The following is a 7,028-nucleotide window of genomic DNA, read 5'->3' as shown; positions in this document are numbered from 1 at the left end:
ACTCTATTTTTCACAAGCTTTGTGGATTTTTTCTTCTAAAATAACAAGGTTACGTAAATATAGTTTAACTTTACTTAAATTATGTCTAAAAATAAAAGATTTATGTAAAATTCAAAAATTTTACGTAAAACTATATTTTCACAAGCTTTGTGGATTTTTTCTCCTAAAATAATAAGGTTACATAAATATAGTTTAACTTTACGTAAATGATGTGTAAAAATAAAAGATTTACGTAAAGTTTAAAGGTTTTACGTAAAACTCTATTTTTCACTAAGTTTGTGGATTTTTTCTTATAAAAGAGTAAGATTACGTAAATTTCCTCAAATTTTACATAAATTATGTCTAAAAATAGAGGTTGTACGTAAAATTCTATTTTTCACAAGCTTTGTAGATTTTTTCTCCAAAAATAACACGGTTACGTAAATATAATCTAACTTTACTTAAATTATATCTAAAAATAAGAGATTTATGTACTGTTCAAAGGTTTTATGTAAAACTCGTTTTTCATAATGTTTGTATTTTTTTTATAAACTAACAACTTTACCACAATTAAATATAACGAGTCAAATAATAGTGAAACGGTTTATTTGATTTTACTTACTAAATTAAGTCTAATTTTACGTAAATAATATCTAATAATAGATTATATACATAAACTACAAAAAACAAAAAAAAATTAAGTAAATTATGTCTAGTAATAAATTATTTACGTCAAAACCATGTGACTTCAAAACAATAATTACTTTCAAAAAAAAGTTTCTAGTAGGCTTTTGGAATCATCAAACAAAAGTGATGTTATCTTGTCAAATAAAATAGTTTATTCTTCTGGACACTCCTTTAAAATCGGCCAAGGGATGAATATGTGATCATCATCCACCACTTCATTCGACATGGTGGGATTGGCCTCTTTACCTCTTCATTTCTGCAATCTATCTCAGAACTTCAATTCCTTTCTCTCTCTATGGAACTTGAGAACTACAATGATAAAAGCTGCACTTCAGTTCTCAAGAAAGTAAATTTAATTGTGTTTGCGCCTCTACATATGTGTATTAAGACTGGTTTCTCTAAAAGTATAATGTATGAAAAGTAGAGCCAGTGGCGGAACCAGGATCCCGGTTGAACCAGGATCCCGGTTGACCCAGGCTAAAATATTTAACAAAAAATTTATAATACCAAAAGATTTGACAAAGGACAATTTATCCAAAACAACATGTCATAGGACAACCTTTCTAGCTTTCTCAGTAGGTTGGTGGAAGAATAACACGCACAATAACAGAACTTGGAGGAATTATCACAATTCCTTCACTGGTTTAGTTTTTTTTCTCTTTAAATAAACTTCCCATTCCTGTACACTTCACCGCTTTTGGACTGGAAATTCAACTTGATTAATTGTTTGATATCCTACAACACTTCCATTAAAAATATCTTTAATGCCATGATCATCATTCCCCAGAAGAAGTTAAATGGAAATTTAAAACAGATAAAAGACGGATTGAGTTTTAGAAATTACCACTTTGATATAAAATCAAGATAGATTATGCATTTCTCATCCTTGTACCAGCTGCAATAATAACCTCCCCAGATAAGAATTTAGAGAGATCACGGAGGCTTGTTGAAACCCTCAGTCTCCCTGTTTAATTTGTCCACTCTGAAGATATGCTTGAAATCGCAAAAGATGGCGGTGGGACATGAGGCTCCAATGGCAAGGGGAGAGAAAATCATGAACGGAAAAACGAGGATTTCAATTTCATCATAGCAATAATTACAAAAGATGGAGGCGATAATGAAGAGAAAAGCCACAAATTGATAATACAGGAAAAAGAAGAGCAGCTTCAACTGGCACCGGTAGAAAGGGTAGCCAAGAAAATCTGAGTAATGCTTTTAAGAGATAAGATTTATTTTGTTTTTTCATCAACGGTGAAAAATGCAAAGTACCCCTACTTTGTTTTATAACCAAGTAACTGTAGCCTTCACCTTATCTATAAATACTCATGTACTTGTATGGATATATATCAAGAAATATTTCACATCCAATCTTATAGGTCCACTAGATTTACTCCGGGGCGTTTGGTTTAAACTTCGAAATCGGAAATAGAATCGGAATGTGACGGAATCAGAATCAAAATGACTATTTATTTATTATATTTGGTTCAATTTGGAATCAGAATCTAATTCTCTTTGAAGCGTTTGGTTCTTTAATCATTATATCATAATCGGGATGTATACAATATTTATTAAATAATAATAATTATAACTATAGTAAGGGGGTGTTTGTTTTAGCTTTTCAGAAGAGCGTTTAGCGTTTCACTCCAAACCGCAAGAAATATAGCGTTTGGTTAGGTTTATATAACCGCAGCGTTTAACATTTTCTCTAGAAACTGCAGCGTTTTGGAACGTTTCACGAAAAGCTCCTATTTGGAGCTTTTCATAAACAGCTGTTTGTAGTTAGTTGTTATTGACAGAATTATCCTTCTTATTTCCACAAAATATGTTCCTTATTCTGTAGGTGTTCGTTATGGTTACTTTGTTTTTTACAAAGTACCGTTACTTGGTGTGGTTTTCACCATTGGATTAATTTTATGCTTTATCATCCAATGGTGAAAACCACACCAAGTAACGGTACTTTGTAAAAAACAAAGTATCCATAGCGAGCACCTTATTCTGTAACATTATTTATATTTCTACAACATAATTACCAAAAGAACAAGGTTTTGTTGCGTTCAATAAATTTTTATTTTTTAAATAAATTATTTTTATTAATTAGTGTAACACATTTTTTATTTTATAATAGGATAATATACAAAAAATCACCTAATATTTATAGCTAGGAGCAATTTTATCCTTAACTAAAATAGTACAATTATACACATCATAGTTGTTAGAATCATACGAGTCAAGAATCGGCTCGTACGATTCGATCCGATTCATGAAGATTTCGAATCGTATCTATGGTACGACTCGAACTCTTCATGAATCGGACATGAATCGGCCGAATCGGTGGTGACTCGGCCGAATCGGCCGAGTCCATCGATTCGGCCGATTCATGACACCATTAGAAAAAAACACTGTTTTCCATGAAAACGTCTGGAGAAGCAGTGTCGGAACAAGGGATGGGTTAGCCTGGGCTGGGAAAGAAAGGGCGGCAGAGGTTTGGATGAAGGAAGGATCAGGAGGGCGGCGGAAGTTGTGATGATGGAAAAATTAGGTTACACAAGGTAGAAGATGAAGGCTTTATCTTATTAATTATTTTTTATGTTTTAATTTAAGGAGTCTCAAGTGAAACGGTGAGTTTAAAGTCAAATGGTGAATTTTATTCATTGCTCTCAACTTTTTCAGATTCTCACCCCTACCCTTAATAAAATTCTTCCTATTTCGATAAAAGAAAAACTTATTTTTAATTCTTTTCCACTACAATAAGCTCCATATTTAAATTGTTTGATTTTTTTTAATAAACTATAATTAATCTATGAACTTTCATGTATCCAAAATCCTTGATATATATATAAAAAAAGAGTTAATATATATATATATATATATATATATATATATATAATATTATTTAAGATTTAAAATTATGTAATATTAATTGTATAATTTCCATATAATTATTAGATTTATAAGTGTAGATATAATTTTTTTAGACTAGTATTTAAAGTTAAATATGGTTAATATTTTATTTTTTTATAATATTTTGAATTTGATCCGAATCTTACGATTCGATTCGATTCACGAGTTCCGATTCACAAAATGAGATTTCGAGTCACGAGTCGAATCTCGATTTAACAATTATGATACACATAATGTTGGCAAGTCAAAAGCAATTTTACCTCTAACATTGACAAGTTGGGTCAATTTGAGAAATAATTTATTAGTCTACATGGTCATAAATATTGTCATCTACACTTCACATGTGCGCCCAACTTGTCAATTTTGGGGGTAAAATTGCTCTTAGCTGCCAGCGTTATGGGTAAAATTGCACCATTTTATACGTTAAGAGTAAAATTATTCATAGTTGTAAATGTTATGAGCATTTTTTCACATTTTCTCTTTTATAATTTTATCGTTGATTAATTTAAAACATGTCCATTTTAGACATTTTAAATCCGAACAGCAACAGTTCAATATAATTTTACCAAACACTAGTAATTAAACAACTAATAACAAACAGCTAACAACAACCGCTAACAGCTTACTGCAACTGCAAACAGCTAACAGCAACCGCAACAGCTATTAGCTAACAGCTGAACCAAACAAGCCCTAAACCTTAGATTTAATAAGTTACGTTGTAAAGGTGAATAATCAAATTTATGTATTTGGTTATGCAATATCCAATGAACACTACTAATAATATTAATAGTTTACTTTTACATAAATGCACTCCTTAATTTCATCATAATTTTATAATTCGAATTGAAATTTGTAATTATTATTACCACTTCGAGTTTTCTGATCCTATTAAAAAAAATTCTACTTTAAAAGTTTTCTCAAGCCAACTCAATTCTTCAACCGAGAATAAAATTATTTACATAATTTTATTTTTGCGTTAGCTGCTTTTAATTTTTGGACTGTGAGATTTTTAAGTTCGGATATTGATTTGGTTAAGTAGGTGTTCAGTGTAGAAAACTTTTGTATTTTTAGTTATTATATATCAATTGTAACTAGAAATATAACTAAACTACTACCAATCACACGGTTCAAGTGGTTAAAATACAATTCAATTTAATAAAAATTAAAACATTATTTCTTTCCCGAAGCGAAACAAATGTATCTTTTTAGTTATATATAAAATTGTTTTCTCCTCCTCAATTTATCATATAGTTTTTTTTTTTTTTTTTTTTTGTATAATAATAGAAATTTATCCATATAAAACCATTCATTATATTTTACTATATTATTTTCTACGCTTATTATATATTTTTGGTATTGTAATATCTAGTTTTAGAATGATTTGAAGCTTTTTCATATTTTAGGGTCCGCTTGTTTTACCTACTGTTTGCTGTTACGGTTTACTGTTTGCTGCTGGAAAAGGCTGCTTTTCCAAAAAGCAGAGATTCTCTGCTTTTGCAAGAGGCTGCTTTTCAGGTGTAAAAGGCAAACAGGAGGTCACTAACCAAACACTTAATGTTGTTTTTCAACTGTAAAATGCAAACATGAGAAGTCTAACCAAACACCTAAAACTCTGCCTTTTAAAATGAAAAGACAAACAAAAGGTGAAAAGTAGGTAAACAAACACCCCCAAAATGGTTTTAGAGAGAAAATTGATCATGGAGATGGAGGAGAAAAAAGAGAAGATTAATATTGATACCCGGTGAAAAGGGAGAGTCAAAGGTAAAAAACACTGGTCAACGGTCACAGTGGCCACCGGTGTTACAAAGTGTAAAGTTCAATGACCATACTGGGAAGAAATCAATGTGAAAACAAGTATAGTTGAATGGCCATGGTGTAATTTACCCATTAATATGGAGAGGATTAAGAATCAAAGATTTTCATAAGGGACAATTTACCAAAATAGGTCTAAAGTTTTTGGGGAAGTATCAATTTAGGCTCAACGTTTAAAATAGCACCAATATAGGTTTAACTTTACAACATGATATCAATTTAGGCTTAACGTTTCCAATATAACATCAATTTAGGTCCCACGTACAAAATAACATCAATATAGGCTTAAAGTTTATAAAATAATACGAATTTAAGCTTAACGTTTTACAAAATATATACAATTTAAGCTAAACGTCACAATTAAATTAACCATATTATATTCTTTTCCTATTAACTTTATATGTTATATTTTTATTTAGTTCTATATTTTTATTTATTATAATACAATTAATTAATATTCTTGCCCATTAAAATTTTATAATCGTTTTTCATCAACAATTCCATGACTCTTAAATTACATGACTCATGTAATATATAACATATAAAGTTAATAGGAAAAAATAAAAATATAACATATAAAGTTAATAGGAAAAGAATATAATATTTTTTTATATAGAAAAAGAATATAATATGATTAATTTAATTGTGACGTTTAGCTTAAATTGAATATATTTTGTAAAACATTAAGCTTAAATTCGTATTATTTTGTAAACGTTAAGTCTATATTGGTGCTATTTTGTACATGAGGCATAAATTGATGCTATATTATAAACGTTAAGCTAAATTGATATTATGTTGTAAACCTTAAGCCTATATTGATACTATTCTGAACATTAACCCTATTTTGATACTGTCCATTTTCATAATGGGACTAATGGGATTCTCAAGGTATATTTGTTTAACCAAATATGAAACAATTCATTTCTATTCCTATTCCATAGTCCAAATATCTAACCAAACATCCCTTGTTGTCTTGCGGTTTGCCCGTAGATTCAGTCATAGTATCCCTAGATATCATATTGAGCTCCATTTCTTTCGGGTTCCTTGGCCACCGGTCGAGGCTGCCCTCATTGGTGTTACGCATCGAAGCCTTTAACCACACTCCCCACTCCCATTTCAGCGTCGTCTTATCACTATCTCTAAGCCTTTGTTTGAGAATTTAGAGGTTAATGGAGGTGAGAGTTAAATGAGGTTAATGGAGGCGAGAGTTAAAGGAGGTAATGGAAAGGGAAGTAAAGTGATGAAATGAAAGTTAAAAATTAACCTTGTTTGGAAGTTTATAGGATGTAAATAAGGTTAAATGTTTAAACTTGTTTGAGAGTTCAAATATGGAGAGGAAGGAATGTTAAATTTACTCTAAGAGACAATCAATTTTAAAAAAGTTTACATTAATCCCAATTTGGAGGTTAGAGTTTGGAGGTTAGAGGAAGTAAACATTTAACCTCGTTAACCTCCATTTACTTTCAAAAAATAAGCCCTTGTTTGGGAGGAGGTTAACGGGAGTAAATGGAAGTAATAGAAGGTTAAATATTAAGTTAACCTTGTTTGGGAGTAAATGAAGGTTAATGAGGTTAAATCTTTACTCCCTCTAACCTCCAAACTCTAACCTCCAAATTGGGAGTTAATGAGAGTAACGTAAACTTTTTTAA

The 7,028-nt window shown here is 30.2% G+C and overlaps 1 long non-coding RNA gene across 2 annotated transcripts; it reads right to left on the bottom strand.

The window, feature by feature from the left end:
• Positions 1 to 672: 672 nt before the first annotated feature.
• Positions 673 to 1,899, bottom strand: LOC136211513 (uncharacterized). Of its 2 annotated transcripts, XR_010678718.1 has the most exons (3): positions 1,511 to 1,898; positions 1,226 to 1,401; positions 673 to 975 (listed from the first exon to the last, which is right to left on the bottom strand). It is a non-coding gene; the product is annotated as an uncharacterized lncRNA (long non-coding RNA). The 2 variants fall into 2 exon arrangements; XR_010678724.1 differs by lacking the exon at positions 1,226 to 1,401 and having other exon boundaries at positions 1,511 to 1,899.
• Between the last annotated feature and the right edge of the window lie 5,129 nt (positions 1,900 to 7,028).

The sequence above is a fragment of the Euphorbia lathyris genome, chromosome 1 (assembly GCF_963576675.1).
Source record: "Euphorbia lathyris chromosome 1, ddEupLath1.1, whole genome shotgun sequence".
Taxonomy (NCBI): Eukaryota; Viridiplantae; Streptophyta; class Magnoliopsida; order Malpighiales; family Euphorbiaceae; genus Euphorbia; species Euphorbia lathyris.
This window is presented reverse-complemented; position numbering and strand designations above follow the sequence as displayed.